The sequence below is a fragment of the Labeo rohita genome, chromosome 25 (genome assembly GCF_022985175.1).
Source record: "Labeo rohita strain BAU-BD-2019 chromosome 25, IGBB_LRoh.1.0, whole genome shotgun sequence".
Classification (NCBI taxonomy): domain Eukaryota; kingdom Metazoa; phylum Chordata; class Actinopteri; order Cypriniformes; family Cyprinidae; genus Labeo; species Labeo rohita.
In genome coordinates, this window is record NC_066893.1 from 18,931,320 (window position 1) to 18,950,588 (window position 19,269).

The 19,269-nt window shown below is 30.2% G+C and overlaps 1 long non-coding RNA gene across 2 annotated transcripts in view; it reads left to right on the forward strand.

The window, feature by feature from the left end:
• The window catches only part of LOC127156297 (uncharacterized), a 42,925-nt gene that overhangs the window by 14,816 nt on the left and 8,840 nt on the right, over window positions 1–19,269 (forward strand). The window contains exon 3 of one of the 2 annotated variants that reach the window (XR_007825721.1): window positions 14,283–14,417. The exons of the other annotated variant lie outside the window; for it this stretch is intronic. This is a non-coding gene — a long non-coding RNA (uncharacterized LOC127156297). The remainder of the gene's footprint in view (window positions 1–14,282; window positions 14,418–19,269) is intronic. 2 annotated transcript variants of the gene reach the window in all.

Here is a 19,269-nt window from a genome sequence, read left to right on the forward strand (position 1 = left end):
GCTTCTTGGCTCAGTGGTCTGTTCTCCCTTTGATTAATGGTTAAATAAACTGTTTACACAATTTATTAAGTGGCTTTGATGAGATTTTGTATTTTCGTCTTTCGAAATCTTTCCTTTTATTATAATATATATTTTTTCTGTGGTTATTAGGGATAACTAAAACTACATTTTCATTACTTGAAATAAAGTCAATGATAACTGAAAAGAAAAGAAAAAAAAAAAAATAAAAAAAAAAAATAAAAATCAATTAAAAAAATAAAAAATATATTTTATTTAGTTTTATTTTACTTTTTTTATTTAGTTTAACTTGATGTACTAAAATAAATGAAATTAATAAAAGCTATGCTGACATATTTAAAAAAAACTGTTCAAGAGATTTAATATTTTCAAATATTTTTCAAATCTTTCCTTTTATTATTATTAATTAGATATTATAGTTAAATAAAACTGCTTTTTTGTCACTTGAACAAAATGTTGTTTTTATTCTTATACTACAAAATTGATATGTTAAAATAAAAATTACTTATTTTAAAAAAAAATAATAATAAAACAACAAAGACAAATAAAAAGCACGTAACAAAATTATGAGAACCTTAACCAATATTAAACTGAAAAGGGAAAATATAGAAATAAAAATGAATATATAGAATTAATAAATAAATAAATTGCATTAATTATACTATACACATTCATATATGTGTATATTACTATTATTATATACTATTATTACATATTCCCAAATTTACATTCATATATTTAGACTTATAATGATATATATATGTATATATATATATATATATATATATATATATATATATATACAGATAAACATCTATATATTCAGATTTGTAAATTTATATTATATTTTATACTTTATTCACAATTTACATTTATTATAAAATCCTCATTTTATACACACACACACACACACACACACACACACATGTATAAATATATATATATATATATAGTTAAATAGAGGTTCACATATAATGTACTCACCCCCTTGTCATCCAAGATGTTCATGTCTTTCTTTCTTCAGTCGTAAAGAAATTGTGTTTTTGGGGGAAACATTTCAGCATTTTTCTCCATATAATGGACTGGTATGGTTCCCTGATTTTAAACTTCCAAAAGGCAGTTTAAATGCGGCTTCAAACAATCCCAAATGTGGTTGTAAACAGGAAGAAGGGTCTTATTTAGCAAAAAAAAAAAAAACAAATTTTTTTTGAAAAAAAAAAAAAATACAATTTAAATGCTTTTTTAATCTCAAACCCTCGTCTTGCCTTACTGACCCTGAACTCTGTGTATTCTGACCCAAGACAGTTAGGGTATGTAGAAAAATTATTTCAAAATCAAAAATAATTTCAAAATCATCCTACATCACTGCAGAAATACCGACCCAGTCTTTGCAAAGTGAACATGCAAACAAGATCAAACACCCTTAACAAAAAAGGCAAAACGGTGATATAGGACTATTTTGAAGTTGAGGGAGAACATGAGATGGGAGATTTTCGACATACCCTAACTGTCATGAACAGGAACAAAACAGTCCAGGCAGAGTAAGACAAGATGAGCGTTTGACATTAAAAAGTATATAAATTATATTATTTTTATGAAAATAACTGATGGTTATGTTAGATAAGACCCTTCTTTCTCAGCTGGGATAGTTTACAACCGCATTTGGGATTGTTTGAAGCCGCATTTAAACTGCGTTTTGTAAGTTCAAAATCAGGGCACCATATCAGTCCATTATATGGAGAAAAATCCTGAAATGTTTTCCTCAAAAAACATAATTTCTTTACGACTGAAGAAAGAAAAACATGAACATCTTGAATGACAAGGGGCTGAGTACTAGGGATGTTACAAAACTCAATATAATATTGAACCGTTCAGTACGATGTCCACGCGCTTGTGAATTACGGTTTTTCGGTTTTGCATTTAAATGATTTCCTTGTTTTATTTCTCTAGAAATTTGCTGTGTGTGCCCGTGATTTCACGTGCTGAGATGAGAAAACGCCTCCCCGTTTATATAAAAAAAAGCAACACTTGCAGAGCATCTTCCCTTCTAGTGAAATGCATTAATAAGCCTTTTTAAACCTGTTGTCCAACAAAAGAGAACATTATAACTTATTTCTACTTCACAGCATCAGTCGAGTGTCTGAAATAACTTCCTTTTGTGATCTAATGTGGCTTCTTATCATAGAATGAGACAGACAATATTTTCTATACTGTATGTCGATTAGCAATGGCTTACAAATATACTTAATCACTATGAAAACACCTGAGAACACAGATAAACCATATATTATTGCAGACGAGTGTTTATTGTCCTCATCATTCAAAATGTTTAACGTTATATATTGTTTTTATTCAGTTACAGCAATAGCGATGCTTTTATCCATATTAGAGATTTCCTGGCTGGAACGTCATCAGTGTTATCGCATATGTGGATTTTCTACACGAAGGCGCCCTCTGGTGTCCAGTATGAATGAAAGCCATCCTATTTGGCGTAAAAAACAGAAAAATAATATTTCTCTCAAAAGAAAGATTAAGCAGACATATAATAATCCACGCTTTTTCTAGTGTACAGAGGTTTACAGGAGTATTTTGTTGCTAATTAGATGCAAACGACAACAACAAAAAAAAAAACACTGATGTGGCAAGCCATCAGAACCGAACCGAAAACCGTGGTTATCCCTAGTGGGTACCTTATATGTGAATCTTTATTTTGGAAGTGGACTTCTCCTATAACATTAATTTGTTGTGTAGATTTAATTATGAAAAATTCCTATATCTCGCCTTTTGTTTATATGCTGTATATTTGCGTTTATGGTCTCCTATTGTAAGACTCTCAATGCTTTTGTGTAATGAACTTGGGCATCATTAAAATGAGGTATGAGTAATGCTGTAAATCTCCCAGTATAATTATAGTAAAATGATATCAGCTTGAGTTGAAATCTCACTCAAATCTGACAATATCGATGCACTGTAATAAAAGACAGACCGCTCTCCCATCACAATCTATCCGTCCTTCTGGTAGCTCGATGACTTCTTGGTCATGACCTGTTGTACCTTCGCAGATGGTGAATCACAGTTGATGCCCCAGATGGCGATACGTTATCTGCAGTGAGTAAACCGAGCTCGGGCCGTGATTCATTTTCCCTCATGCCCCGTTTTATTTCCCCCCCGCCGTAAAAGTCTTTTGATTTGATAAACCCTAATGTGCAGACGCAGTTTTCACATTTCCCTTTTTTGAGACCCGTCAAGCAGTCGGTTGCTGCAGTTACAGCTGTCAGCGTCGGTTCGGATGCAAAGATGAAAACACCGAATTACGGTATGACATTCAATGTCAAATGTTTAATTTCGCTTAGACGATCCATTGCCCCGAATCCATTTCAATTGTCATTCAGAAGAGTTCAGGAATAACTAAATGTGTGTAATATATTCCTTCAGCTTGAGTGAGTGCATAATGACTTCAGTCGTTCAGTCACCTGAAAATTGTCAGCAAATTCTAGATGTACCTTGTTGCAGATGTATAATTTTACATGAGGCAGTAACAGCATAATCACAGCAATTACACAGAGGTACACTGACAGTTTCATCTCAAAGAGAGTGAAGCGCTACTAGCTTGACTGTGTCATATTTTCAAGATTCTCGAACAGTGCCGCATTGATGTGTCGCTGCTGCTTTTTGCCTGCTCTTCCTGTTTAAAAGTCAATGTGAAAGTAACATTGGCGCTAAAGCAGCTGTTTATATTGGAAAAATGGGCAAGATTTTGTCTCATATGCATTTATTTAATTACATTTTTTTTTAAATGCAATTTATTCCTGTGATCAAAGCTGAATTTTCAGCATCATTCCTTGTTCTTTAGTGTCACATGATCCTTCAGAAACCATTCTAACATGATGATTTTGTGATCAAGAAACATTTACTAATATTGACAATGTTGAAAACAATTGTTCTTTATTTTATTTTTGTGTTGTTTTTTTTTTGTAAAGATGTAAAGTTTTTACTGTCATTTCTTTGGTATGTTCTTGCTGAACAAAAGTATTTAATTCTTAAAACCATCAAATTGATCCCAAACTATGTACAATAATAAATTATAGTGCATATACAGTATACTAATTTATTACTTCTTAAAATTTTTTGCTACTTGTACATATTCTATTCATATTACGATTCATATTCTTGCGATTAAAAACAAATTATATATAATTTTTATATACTTAAATTTATAATTTATCTAAGTCTTAGATAAACTGTTTTTGTATTTTTGTATTTTGATTTTCTTTTTAATGATAGATATATTTTTTTAAGACATTTTAACAGTATACAGTGTTTCCCTTGCCATTATATTAGGGGGGGCAGCCCGCCCCTCCAGCGGCAGCCGCCGCCCCCCTTTAAGGTCATGTTTACTTTATTTTCTATATAGCGCCAGATTACAACAGACGTCATTTAAGGTTACCTTCCTATAGAACAGGTCTATACCTTGTTTTTTTATTTAAAAAATGAAATAGCAATAGCTTATGTTATTTATCTTATTTACACAACGGCATGTCATTTCTGTCTCTAACATTACGCGTCTACAATTTCTCCTCCGCTAAAACGCGGATGGGATTGCGGATTCCATTCATAAAAACGGAATTTACTCTATAGCGTGAGATGCCGCAGAATTCGTCAATTTTTGGTTTAATAAATCAAAAGTAGGTCTCTCACTTAAATAATATCTATAGTAATAGCAATAATAGTAATTGTAATAAATATAAATATATATATATAGTCATGTGAAAAAGTTAGGACACCCTACTGAATTTCATGGTTTTCTGTATCAGGACATAATAAAAAATTATCTGGTCCTTGGCAGGTCTTAAAATTTGGAAACTAAATCCTCAGATAAACATCATCACTTGACATATCACACAGTGTCATTATTTATTTAAGAAAAATACAGCCAAGAGTTAAAGTCCATGCGTGGCAAAGTTAGGTTTGTGGGCATTTGCTTATGCACAGCTCTCACCACAGCATTTGAGCCAGGATGAGCTCTGGACTTTGGGCTATTGCAACACCTTGATTCTTTTCTTTTCAGCCATTCTGTTGTAGATTTGCTGGTGTGCTTGGGATCATTGTCCTGTTGCATAACCCAATTTTGGCCCGACTTTAGATGTCGGACAGATGCCCTCGCATTTGACTGTAGAATACTTTGATATACAGAGGAGTTCATGGATAACTCAATGACTGTGAGGTGCTCAGGTCCAGATGCGTCCCAAAATGACCAGCCCTCCTCCAGCATGCTTGTCTTTTGGTATGAGGTGTTTGTGCTGATATGCTCTTTAGGTTTTCACCAAACTTGGCGCTGTGCATTATAGCCAAACATCTCCACTTCGGTCTCGTCTGTTCAAATGACATTATTCTAGAAGACTTGTGTTTTGTTCAGATGCACCTTTGCAGACCTAAACTGTGCTGCAAGGTTTTTTTTTTAGATAGAAGAGGCTTTCTTCTGCCAAGCCTTCCAAACATGCCATTTTTGTCCCATGTTTTTCTGATGGTATTGTCATGAACTTTATCATTTAACATGTTAACTGAGGCCTGTAGAGTCTGAGGTGTAGTTCTTGGGTTGTCTGCCATTTCTCTGAGCTTTACACGGTCTGATCTTGGGGTGAATTTTGTGGGAAGTCTACTCCTGGAAGGAGAGGTGTCTGTTTTAAATGTCTTCCACTTGTGAATAAACTTCAAATTGTTTGGAAATGGCCGTATTACTCTTCTCAGATTCATGGTTCTCTAAGATGATTGCTGATGTCTTACCTCCTTGGCATTGTGTTAACACAGGCCTGAAGGCTCCAGACCAGCAAACTGCCAAAGCTTATGCTTTTATAGAGGCGCTCAGACTTGCTGATGATCAGTTAATCAAAAGTATTTGATTAGCAGTGCTTGACTGTTATTTACCCTCTTAATTCCAATGTTAACAGTAAGGGTGTCCTAACTTTGTTACACATGGCTTTTCCATTTTGGCTTTATTTTTGTTCAGTAAACGATGACACGGTGCAATTTGCAATGTGTTGTTGTTCATCTGAGGTTTTATTTTTTGAAATTTTAAAACCAGCCAAGGACCTTTTTTTTTTTTATGATGTCCTGATACGGAAAACCATGGAATTCAGTAGGGTGTCCTAACTTTTTCACATGACTGTATATATATATATATATATATATACACACACACACACACACACACACACACAACCCATGATTAATTTATAAAGTGTATGTACAGTATACTGTTATTACTTAATAAATTTATTTACTACTTTTCCATATTCTGTTCTTGATTTTAATTCATATTCTTAATTCATATTTTAATATATTTTAATAGTATACTATATAATAAATATCTATAATAATTGCAATTATAGTATATGCAATATTATTGTATATGTAATATTCATATCTATACATTCATAAATTATATAGTGTATATACAGTATACCAGTTTAATTTTAATACATTTTTTGATACTTTTACATATTCTACTTTTATTGCAATTCATTTTCTTATTGCGATGAAAAAATGTATATAATTCTGTTTTTATTAGTCTGTTTTTATAATTATATATATAAATATGCATACCATAAAAATGTACTTATATTTTGATTATTTATTTTTGATGATTTATATTGTTTCATATATTTTAATATTATATAATAAATATCTATAAAGATTTATATTCTTATTGTGATTAAAAATATTTTATTAAAAAAACAATTATGCATGCCATTAAAATATATATAAAATATGTTTTTGATGATTTTTGCTTTATTTATTTTTAATACATTTAGTAGTATGTTATATAATAAATATCTATAGTAATCTATGTGTAATCTATATACATACACAGTATACTAATTTATGCAGTATACTAACTTATTATTCATGAAATATTTTTATAGCAATTATATATGTAGGCACTACTTTTGCATATTCTAGGTCTTACTGTAATTTTGAAATTTTATATATTATATATAATTTTATTAATTAATTTTTATAATTATATATACACATTTATGCAGTATACTAACTTATTATTTCTGAAATATTTTTTATAGCAATTATATATATGTAGGAGCTACTTTCGCATATTCTAGGTCTTACTGTAATTTAGAATTTGTATATATTATATATGATTTTATTAATTAATTTTTATAATTATATATACTAATTTATGCAGTATACTAACTTATAATTTATGAAATATTTTTTATAGCAATTATATATATGTAGGAGCTACTTTCGCATATTCTAGGTCTTACTGTAATTTAGAATTTGTATATATTATATATGATTTTATTAATTAATTTTTATAATTATATATACTAATTTATGCAGTATACTAACTTATTATTCATGAAATATTTTTTATAACAATTATATATGTGTGTAGGAGCTACTTTTGCATATTCTAGGTGTTAATGTAATTTAGAAATTTTATATATAATTTTATTTTTATTATTATATTTATTTTATAATTATGCATACATACGTATACCATATATATTTTGATGACACATTATATCATAAATGTCTATAGGAATTATAGAGATTCTCTCTTTCTCTCTCTCTTTTGCGAGTGCATTTGCGAGTATTGTTTGAGTAATTCCGAGCGTGTTCAGTAGCGAGGCAACAAACCTTCCTGACCTCGTGCACCTCCACTAGTAAATTAATCACATGCAGACCACGAAAGATGAGATCTAGGCTTAAAGAATGAGAAAAACAAGCTCAGAAAATAACCAACAGATACACATGCGATGGAACGGGTTACGGATGGAGGAGTAGGAAAAGAGAAAAATAGGCCCCTGGAGACAGTAATTAAGACAAAGGATGTGCGGCGCACTGCCTGGATCAGGGTTAAACAGTGGCCATCATAGAGGCCGTAAAAGAGGAGGAGAGAGAGAGGGAGAAAGAGGAAAGAAAGAGAAATCAGCGCGGCATCAGCACAGCCCCATAGTGATGGATGAAGCCTGGAGCCAGCTATATTAAACCCATTAGAGGGACATTTCTTCACCTTTCCATATAAATCTCCAGATAAATTATTTACCTCTTGCAGCCCCACGCAACATGATATATGTGTGCAGGCTTTTGTATGCCTCTTAAGAGCACATTTGAACAAACCTCACTGTACAGACCCTCAATATGCTCCTATTTACCACGGCTGACCCTTGCAAACAACATTTATGTCACTGTACTGCTGCTTTTGAAGTGTTCCTTACAGTCCAGCTGGTTGCTGCAAAATACAGATATTGTTACTGCGATAAAATAACTTGGATTCGGTGAGAACTGTCAGAAAAATAACGAACCGTACTAAAAGCTTAAAGTTTTCTATGTATGTTAGGATTTTTCATGCAAAACCTGGCAAACTCTTAATAAAATATTTCTAGATATTGTATTTTATCATTTAATGCATTTAGTATCGTGAACTAATAATGAACGATACTTTTACTTTTTTATTGATTATGTTAATTGGTAATGTACATATCCTAATACATTTATAATATTTCAACTCAGTTGTGTGTAATTACACTGAATTCTTTATTATTTCTTAATAATTACTAAATATAAATACACTGTCTGTATAGGAATGTAATGAGTATATGAATATAAATGTATGAATTAAAAAATATAATTTAATTAATTATTATTAATTGTTTATTTAACTATTATTATTATTGTTGTTGTTATTGTTATTATTTATTATTATTATTCATTAATTTTTAATTATTTTTAGGGAATTTATTATTATTGTTATTATTATTAAATGATTACATTGTAATTATTATTATTATTAATTGTAACATTTTACAATTAGGATGCATTATTTAATGCATTATGAACTAACAATGAGCAATTCTTTTACAGAAATTATTAATTATGTCACTTTGTATTCTAATAATTATATCTAATATTTTTATTCAATATACAGTTTCAATTTGAATGTAATGAATATATGAATATAAATATATGAGTTAAAATGATTATTTAATGATTCATTGTTAATTATTAAATGAATTTATTATTATTATTTGTTATTAATTAATTGTTTTATTATTCATTTAATTAATTTATTATGTATTATTTTAGGGAATTAATTATTATTATTATTATTATTATTATTATTATTAAATTATATAAAAAAAATTGTAGCATTTTACAATTAGGGTGCATTTATATATATATTTGTAATTTAATAATTTCATTATATAGTAAATACAGATATAATATTTAAAAATAAATCTAAGATAATATAAAAATAAATATAAATGTATTATCTTTATATATGTATATGTGTGTATACATTTATTTATTTTGTACACACACACACACACACACACACTAAATGTATGAATTGTAATTAATTATTTTTATGGAATTATTATTAATTACTTTTATTATTAACATAATTATTGTTATTATTATAATACAATTATAGAAACAATTGCACCATTTTACAATCAGGATGCATTATTTAATGCATGAACTAACATTGTGCAATTCTTTTACTTAAATTATTATTTTTATATAATATACAGTTACTATATATATATATATATATATATATATATAACTTCATAACTTCATTTTTACAGCATTACACTAGTTTAGTTTTCAATGTATTGATATATATATATACAAATAAATAATAAATGCAAAAATATATCATGATGCAGATTTACACATCAAAACTAAACTAGTGTAATGCTGTAAAAATGAAGTTATGAAGTTATGGTATTACACCAAAAAAATCAATAAAAGATGCTTTACCAATTACAATAACCTAAATAAATGCTAAAATATATCGAATATACAAATATGTAAATTTACAAATGAAAACTAAACTAGTGTGGTGCTGTAAGAAAATGTTGCTTATATTTAATGATGCCTAATGTTAATGAAGTTATTATATTATACAAAAAAATATACCCAAAAAGGTGTAGACGTACAGTTAGCTGAAGCTACAGTCATTACGCTTGTTGTGACTGACAAACTGCTGGCCTGTTTCTCTTTAGCTTCTGACACACTGCGCAAACAAGCATGATCGAACGGAAAAAAAACGGCAGCTCTGACACCAGCCTGCGAAATGCATCCCGGGAACCTCGAAACCCACCTAAAATATGGTCCGGTTGATCTACAGCACAGACAGATGTGATCTCATTACCGCTCTGAAGCAGTCAGTAATAACCTGCATTCAGAGGGGAAGAGATGCGCTGTTTATTTTTTCTTCCTTTTCACCTGGATGGAGGGATCGGGTTTGCTAAGGAGGTGATATTGCGGCTGTAGTACATGACTGGAAAACGTACACACTTGTTTGTTTGTGTGTATGTGTGTGTGTGTGTGTGTCATGTCAGGCTGCAAGTGAGTGTGCTGGTGAAATTGAAAGTAGATTACATAGCTGATGAAATACAAGTGTGTGTGTGTGTGTGTTGTGTGGTGATTATATTTAAGGGTCGCCCCATAAGATAAGAAGTGCTCTCTGCTTTCCTCTTCACTCTATTAATATGGAACAGAATGATTTCCATTGCAGCTGCACACATGTACGCGGAAGAAAAAAATCATTTGGCAAAGCAGAATTAACAAATAAACGAGTTAAATATTTGTGAGAATTATTTAACAGGCGTCGCGCCGAGGGAACTAGACTCAGCTCGTGCTTGTTTGACATCGGTTGACGGTTTTGTTCGTAATTAGCATGAAATATTCTCATTCCAATATGCTAATTATAATTGGTAGAAAGAAATTAATTTCCGATCGGCCGCCATAGTACATCATGTTGTTTTGGGAAAATAAATAAAAAACAGAAATATTTATGTCAATAAAAATAGTATCACAACTTGCCTCTTAATGGTTTTTCACCAATGAACATAATTTCATTAGAAGCTGTCATAACTCAAAAAGACCAATGCAAACAGCTCCATTAGTTTATTTATTTTCAACACATTATATTAGTCAGAAGTTCAGTTTATCAAATCTGTCTCTTTCCTCTCCAGTGGTTCTGCACTTCTGCCGGTCTTGGAAAAAAAGAGGAAAGTGATTCATGATTCATGCCAACCTTTCAGTCCGTAACAGAAAAGAGTTTAGAAGTTAAAAGTTAACACAAAGTTAACAGTAAGTTTAGGCAAAATGAACTGCCAATGAAAAATACTTATGAAATATATAATAATCATTAGGCTATGCATTATTAAAACTATATGTCTTATCTGTTATAATTTAATGGACTTGAGCTGATATTAACAATGAACAGATGTATGAACTAACTTTAAGAAAAATCAATAAATACTGTTACAAATGTATCGACCATTCATTAGTTAATGCATTAACTAACTATAACTAATGGGAGTTAATCTGTGTCCCGTTTTTATTATTAGTTTTAAATAAAACTTGTCATTAAAAAACTTTTTAAATTAGGCAGTATTTAATTTCTAGAGCTCCAAATTCATATCAGAATGATTTCTGAAGGCTCATGCTGAAAATCACACTTGAGAAAATACAAATCTGGAATAGTTAAAGCTATTTTAAAAGTAGTTTTAAATTGTAATATTAATTTACAGTATTCTTTTTCCCCCAACTGTGTTTTTGATAATAAATGCAGCCATGGTGGGAATAAAAGACTTATTTTAAAAACGTAAAGATGTCTTACTGACCCCAAATTAAAAAAATAAAATAAAATAAATAAGTAAATAAAATAATAATAATAATAGTAATATTAATAAAAAAATAATTGTGTTTTAGCTAAATTAACATTTTAGTTGCAGTTTAAAGTGCAAAATTTGGATCTGATTTTTTTTTGAGAAATTTATACTTTTATTTAGCAAGGATGAATTAAATTGATCAAAAGTAACAGTATAATGTTACAAAAGATTTCTATTTCAAACAAATGCTGTTATTTTTTTACATTTTGATTATAAAATCCTAAAAAAAAAAAAAAAAAAAAAAATCAGTTTACATAAAGTGTTTTAAACACTGATTATAATAATAATTCATGCTGAAATGAGTCATGCTGAAAATCACACAGGAAAAAATATAATTTTGAAATAGTTCTAAATGGAAAATGTAATATTAGTTTACAGTGTCCTTTTTTTTTTTTAATATAAAGAAGTCTTACTGACCCCAAACTTTTGAAAAGTAATAAAATAAAATATTTTTTTTCTGACTAAAATATCAACTAATTTTAGCAAAATTAACATTTTAGCTGCATTTTAAAGTGCAAAATAAATGTGCAAAATTGGGATTAGAAAGATTTTTTTTTTAAAGGAAAATAATACTTTTGATTTAGCATGGACAGATTAAATTAATTAAAAGTAAGTAACAGTAACAGTAAAGACATTTATAATGTTACAAAAGATTTACATTTCAAACAAATCCTGTTCTTTTTAAATATTTTGATCATAAAATCCTAAATAAATAAAAATGACAATTTGCACAAAAAGTGTTTTCAACGTTAATTATAATGATAAATATTACTAGAGCACCAAATCATATATAAATGGTTTCTGAAGGAATCATGCTGAAAATCACACAGGAAAATAAATACAATTTTGAAATAGTATAAACTGGAAAACATTTGTTTTAAATTGTAATATTAGTGTACAGTATTCTTTTTTTTTTTCAACTGTGTTTTTGATAATAAATGTAGCCCTGGTTTTTCTAAATATTACAAAATAAATAAATAAATAAATAAATCTTACCGACCACATACTTTTGAAAAGTAAAAAAAAAAAAAAAAATTACATAGCATAAAATCTTTATATATATATATATATATATATATATATATATATATACACACACACACACACACACACACACACACAATTTTGAAATTGTTTAAAATGGGAAACAGTTGTTTTAAATGATAATATTAATTCCCAATATCTTTTTAACTGTATTTTTGACAATAAATGCAGCCTTGGTGAGAATATGAGACTTCTTTTCAAAATGTAAAGAAACCTTAACAACCCCAAACAAAATAAAAACAAAAAAAAGAAAAACCTTAATGAATGTTAATGCTAATAAATATTTTTAGCCGTTTATGTTTCACATTGTTTACAAGGACACTTCCAATAATAATCTTATGTTCAATGATAGGAAAAAACAACAAAAAATATGTGCAATATTAATCATTCAGAATATCATGCAGTTATTCAATTAACATTTTTTAATAAATTAACATCTCTAATTTAAATAGTTAATAGTTTTTACTAATTAAACATTGCGATGTGCATGAGATGCAAACCCCCAGGGCAGTTAAAAGAGCATTAAGCTTCTGAATACTATCTCTTTGACCCCGTCAGTCACGTTACTATTAATTTTAATGCACGTTCATAATAGATATTAATCGCTAACAACGCTTATTCACTTTAAGCATCGCAGCAGTTGGTGTAGCGGCTTTGAACTTGGTTTACTGAAGAGCACAAAGCGGCTCCTGGACAAGCGGGTGATTTATACAGAGCTTCCTCTGCAGGAGCGGTCCATTACAAACCCACCCCATTCACCCGCCATAAATACGGCTCTAATTGTTTCTGTGACAGGGGAAACATGGCCATTTTGTAACTGCCCACACAGGAACATTAGCACCCAGACAGCAGCGCTCCGAAGCCACCTCCCGAAACATCTCCCATGGAGCCTCAGTCTCAACAAAAAGCCATAAAACAACCACAAATGCACAGAATGCTAAGCCCAGGAACATTTGAAACCACCAGCACCCTGGAAAAGCAGCCCGAGGGCCGTGAAAGTATCCAGTGAAGTCATCAGAAGAACAAGATAATGGGCTGATTAGGCCCAAGGTGCTGATGCTCAGGGAATTTAGTGGTAAAAAGGCATTAGCCAAGCAGGATAACTCAGCCCGAGTAGGAATTAATAGCAAAGGATGCGGCGTAATTCCATTAAAAATGTGTTACTGATGGGTCAGCAGATAAAATACTGTTCGGCTCCTAAGGTTACCCATCCCATCGCATTTTGGCGAAATCTATAGTGCAGGGAGGCAATTGTGGCGAGTCTTCGGCGCACACGTAATAGATAATTGATGCGTTCTTGGTGCAGACTGTCTCTGTCTTTGGGTGTTGTAGCCGTTTTATTTATTCAGCTTCCATTATTGGGATCTTAAAACCCAACTTTAGATTTCTTGAGGGAAAACTAATGTACTGTCTTTGGCTATCAGAGAACCTGGGTGTAATATGTTGTTATTCATGTATTTGTCTGGAGTCTGTTGTATGCCTGTCGTTTTATTGTTTTGTTTCTTTTAGTGGCTTGTGAGCTGAGCTGTTGGGTGTATGCTGTGGGCAATAAAGGAAAGAATCACCCTGAGGATGTGTAATATACCTGGAGACGGCTGTCTGTTAGCTTTCGCATCTACCTCGACTGGCACATTAGCCCTGGAGGTGTGTGACCTGTATCATGCTGTCTTTGCTTCATGGGTACATTGTTTTCTTTTGAGACAACCACTTGAATCACATGTATTCAAAATTTTGGGGAGAGTAGATTTTTTTTTTTTTGGAAAGAAATGAATACTTTTATTTAGCAAGGATGCATTAAATTGATCAAAAGACTTAAGTATATACGAATTCTGAAAAATGAAACAAAATGAACAGTTTCCACAAAAATGTTAAGCATCACAACTTTAAGATTTTCAAGATAATAAGAAATGTTATTATATACACACACACAATTATCCACTACCAGTCGAACGTTTTTGAACAGTAAGATTTTAAATGTTTTTTAAAGAAGTCTCTTCTGCTCACCAGTAAACAGTAACATTTTGAAATATATATGATGGCGTTTTAGTGCTACGTAAAAAATAAAAATAAAATAAAATAAAATTATGAGATTAACGTCATAATATTTTGAGAATGTATCTCGAAATATTTCAAGAATAAAGTCGAAATTACGAGAATAAAGTCGAAATGTTTTGAGAATAAAGTCAAAATATTTAGAGAATAAAGTCAAAATTAGAACAATAAAGTTGAAAAGTTTCGAGAATAAAGTCAAAATGTTTCAAGAATAAAGTCAAAATGTTTTGAGAATAAAGTCAAAATGTTTTGAGAATAAAGTCAAAATGTTTTGGGAATAAAGTCAAAATTACGACAATAAAGTTGAAAAGTTTCGAGAATAAAGTCAAAATGTTTCAAGAATAAAGTCAAAATGTTTTGAGAATAAAGTTAAAATGTTTTGGGAATAAAGTCATAATTACGAGAATAAAGTTGAAAAGTTTCGAGAATAAAGTCAAAATGTTTTAAGAATAAAGTCAGAATGTTTTGAGAATAAAGTCGTAATTATGAGAATAAAGTTGAAAGTTTTGAGAATAAAGTCAAAATATTTTGAGAATAAAGTCGAAATTACGAGCGTAAAGTCGACATTTTTCGAGAATAAAGTCGAACTGTTTTGAGAATAAAGTAAATTTCAAAAATAAAGTCAAAATGTTTCAAGAATAAAGTCAAAATATTTCGAGAATAAAGTCGAAAAGTTTCGAGAATAAAGTCAAAATGTTTTAAGAATAAAGTCAGAATGTTTTGAGAATAAAGTCGTAATTACGAGAATAAAGTTGAAAAGTTTCGAGAATAAAGTCAAAATGTTTCAAGAATAAAGTCAAAAAGTTTCGAGAATAAAGTCAAAATGTTTTAAGAATAAAGTCAGAATGTTTTGAGAATAAAGTCGTAATTACGAGAATAAAGTTGAAAAGTTTCGAGAATAAAGTCAAAATGTTTCAAGAATAAAGTCAAAATGTTTTGAAAATAAAGTCAAAATGTTTTGGGAATAAAGTCATAATTACGAGAATAAAGTTGAAAAGTTTCGAGAATAAAGTCAAAATGTTTTGAGAATAAAGTCAAAATGTTTTGGGAATAAAGTCATAATTACGAGAATAAAGTTGAAATGTTTCGAGAATAAAGTCAAAATGTTTCGAGAATAAAGTCAAAATGTTTTGAGAATAAAGTCAAAATGTTTTGGGAATAAAGTCATAATTACGAGAATAAAGTTGAAATGTTTCGAGAATAAAGTCAAAATGTTTTGAGAATAAAGTCAAAATGTTTTGGGAATAAAGTCATAATTACGAGAATAAAGTTGAAAAGTTTCGAGAATAAAGTCAATATATTTTGAGAATAAAGTCGAAATTACGAGAGTAAAGTCGAAATTTTTCGAGAATAAAGTTGAACTGTTTTGAGAATAAAGTAAAAGTATTTAAAAAATAAAGTCAAAATGTTTCGAGAATAAAGTCGAACTGTTTTGAGAATAAAGTCGTAATTACGAGAATAAAGTTGAAAAGTTTCGAGAATGAAGTCAAAATATTTAGAGAATAAAGTCAAAATTACGAGAATAAAGTTTAAATGTTTTGAGAATAAAGTCAAAATGTTTCAAGAATAAAGTCAAAATGTTTTGAGAATAAAGTCGAAATGTTTCAAGAATAAAGTAAAAGTATTTCAAAAATAAAGTCAATATGTTTCAAGAATAAAGTCGTAATTACGAGAATAAAGTCAAAATATTTAAAGAATAAAGTCGAAATTATGAGAATAAAGTTGACATTCTATTCATCAAAGAAACCTGAAAAAATCTGAACATTGGAATGATTTTTGAAGGATCATGTAACTAGAGTAATGATGCAAAAAATACGTTATTTTTATTTTATTTTATATAAATTATTTTAAATAGTAAAAATATTTCAAAATTTTACTGTTTTTGCTGTGCTTTGGATCAAATAAATGCAGGCTTGGTGAGCAGATGAGACTTATTTAAGTAACACTGAAAATCTATTTAATTTAAAACAAATCACTATGTAACTATGCTACTGGTCACATGCTACCTGATAAAACAAATGGAAATATCTCTGTATTGATTACTATCAATGACTGGCAGCTTATTTGTTCTGGAGATTATACATTATGAAGTCTGGTGAATTTCCTTCATTTCACCATCATATTTTCATGTTCTGGGTGTTGCAGTACTCTTGGGCCAGAAGACCTTTCCCAGGGCTGTAAGCAGTCCTGTACCTCAAACAGCAGAGCATGATGGGTTTGATTCCCAGGGAGTGCATGAATTGATAAAAAGTGTACCTTGCATGAACTTAAGTCTCTTTGGATAAAAGTATCTGCAAAGATAAGAACATCAAGAGAAAAGTACAGTCGGAAAAATAAAACTGATATGGCATTTCAGTGAATTTCTGGTGAATGCTATCAAGCCTAGAGCTTTACAGAAAGCCCCTTATGCAGCGATAAGGAAAAGGAGAAAGTCACAATAACAAAGACTATAGAATAGAGGGAATTTGTTAGCAAAGATTGAAACAACAACTGCCTTTCCCCACTGGGCACCACCTACCAGGAGCAGTGGGTGATCGTCTCTAGCACTTGGCCTGTAAGAAAGTGATTGTGATGTGTCTGAATGGTAAGTCAGCAGGCTTTGCTGCCCATGAGGTGAATCCATGCAGGACTTCAGACAACCTGCTGACCAGTGCTGGAGCTCCAAGAAGAACCCTAGAGCACTGTTGAGAGTGACGGGGGTCTCCACTGAATACTTCGGTTCAAAAACTTTTATCATTCTATCGTTCTATCTATCTATCGTTCTATCGTTCTGTCTATCGTTCTATCATTCTATCTATCGTTCTCTTTGTATCGATCATTCTGTCGTTCTATCATATCGTTCGATCATTCTATCTATAGTTCTGTCTATCATTTTATCTGTTTTTTGATTTATGTATCATTCTGTCTAACATCTATCTATCTATTTATCTATCTATCTATCTATCTATCGTTCTATCGTTCTATCATTCTATCGTTATATCTATTCTATCGTTCTTTCTGTTAGTCTGTCGTTCTATCTATCTATTGTTCTGTCTATCATTTTATCTGTTTTTTGTTTTTGTCACTGTCTAACATCTATCTATCTATCTATCTATCTATCTATCGATCTATCGTTCTATCATTCTATCGTTATATCTATCATTCTATATATCGTTCTATGTATCTATCTATTTATCTATCGTTCTGTCGTTCTATCTTCTATCGTTCTTTCTGTTAGTCTGTTGTTCTATCTGTCTATCTATCTATCTATCTATCTATGTATCGTTCTATCGTTCCATCTTTGTATCGATCATTCTATCTATCTATTGTTCTATCATTTTTTTCTGTTTTTTGTTTTTGTCACTAACATCTATCCATCTATCATCTATCTATCTATCTATCGTTCTGTCTATCGTTCTATCATTCTATCGATCGTTCTGTCTTTGTATCGATCATTCTGTCGTTCTATCTATCTATTGTTCTGTCTATCATTTTATCTTTTTTGATTTATGTATCATTCTGTCCAACATCTATCTATCTATCTATCTATCTATCGTTCATATATCAGTCTGTATATCAGTCTGTTCTGTCTAACGTTCTATCTGTCGTTCCATCTGTCATTCTCTGTTGTTCAATCTATAGAGCGCTTTTATCTATCTATCTATCTATCTATCTATCTATCTATCTATCTATCTATCTATCGTTCTGTTGTTCTATCGTTCTTTCTGTTAGTCTGTTGTTCTATCTATCTATCTATCTATCTATCTATCTATCTATCTATCTATCATTGTTCTGTCATTCTATTGTTCTTTTTATTAGTCTGTTGTTCTATCTGTCTGTCTATCTATCTATCTATCTATCTATCTATCGTTCCATCTATCGTTCTATCTTTGTATCAATCATTCTATCGTTCTATCTATTGTTCTGTCTATCATTTTATGTTTTTTGTTTTTGTCACTGTCTAACATTATCTATCTATCTATCTATCTATCTATCTATCTATCTATCTGTCTATCTATCGTTCTATCTATCGTTCTATCATTCTATCTATCAGTCTGTTCTGTTGTTCTATCATTCTATTTTTCTTTCTAACGTTCTATCTGTCGTTCCATCTGTCATTCTCTGTTGTTCAATCTATGGAGCGCTTCTGTCTGTCTATCTATCTATCTATCTATCTATCTATCTATCTATCTATCTATCTATCGTTCTGTCGTTCTATTGTTCTATCGTTCTTTCTATTAGTCTGTTGTTCTATCTATCTATCTATCTATCTATCATTGTTCTGTCGTTCTATCGTTCTTTTTATTAGTCTGTTGTTCTATCTGTCTATCTATCTATCTATCTATCTATCTATCTATCTATCTATCTATCTATCATTCTATCCTTGTATCAATCATTCTATCGTTCTATCTATTGTTCTGCCTATCATTTTATCTGTTTTTTGTTTTTGTCACTGTCTAACATC